This window comes from Oryzias melastigma, linkage group LG6, assembly GCF_002922805.2.
Source record: "Oryzias melastigma strain HK-1 linkage group LG6, ASM292280v2, whole genome shotgun sequence".
Classification (NCBI taxonomy): domain Eukaryota; kingdom Metazoa; phylum Chordata; class Actinopteri; order Beloniformes; family Adrianichthyidae; genus Oryzias; species Oryzias melastigma.
This window is the reverse complement of record NC_050517.1, coordinates 20,158,575-20,159,621: the sequence shown is the minus strand read 5'-3', so window position 1 is coordinate 20,159,621 and position 1,047 is coordinate 20,158,575.

The following is a 1,047-nucleotide window of genomic DNA, read 5'->3' as shown; positions in this document are numbered from 1 at the left end:
CTGCCGCAAAAGTTGATGAAATGCGCCGATTTACTGACAGAGTTGAACCACCTTCAACTCTTGGTAAGTGAGTGGTACTTTATAAAAAGGGGAGAAAACAGACAAATTAATATATTTTAAAAAATTATTATTTTTTGGTGATCCAGTCTGGTTTTACGCGTGCGTAAAAACGCACAACTTGAGTTATTTCCTACCTTTTTGCGCGAGGAGTCCTATGAAATGTTATTGTCTGCGTGGCGCTGCGCCTCATTACCAATGCTATCCTATTTCTGCAGCCTCAAACACAGAAAGCTGACGCCCCAAGACCTGAATTAAGAATCGCTATTTTCATGGGAAATACCAGCGCCTTGGAGCAAAATAATAATAAAAAAATGAAGGCGTTGAGCGGCCTGTTGCCTGATTGATTAATTATTTTGTAATTCATTAATCACTTTCACAGGGCAAAAGGGCAACATCCTGCAACAGCAAATTGACTTCAGTTCCCCCCTCTGAAACCGACCACACACACACACTTCACACACACGTTTGGGAAGTAAAAAAAAACATGAAAAGCTGGTGTTGTCAAATTCATAAATTATAATTTAATACCAAGAACAAATTTACAGCAGAATGCTTGTTTACAATAAGCTAACACAAACAAACAAGAAATGTGTTCAACTATAAACTTTCACACACACTCACATATATCACTTGCAATTAATAATAATAATAATAATGGTAATAATGATCATAATCATAAAAAAAGTATCTATACGATATCAATACCCTGCAGTCATATATTTTTATATATTTATATAAAAACGTGGGTCAGTTTAAACTGTTCATAATTACAATCATGTATCATTCTCTGGTCCATTTGTGGCCACGAACAGCCGAACATCAGTGTTCAATCAGTGATCCCTTTTTGATTCAACCACAACATGCTGTTTCCGTGTGTGTTGAAGGAGCGCCTCCAAACAAGAACAAAATGCTAGCTTCCAGACGCACACACACTCACACACACTCTCACACAGCCTCACCACGGCACCTGTCAAACCAGACCGAAAA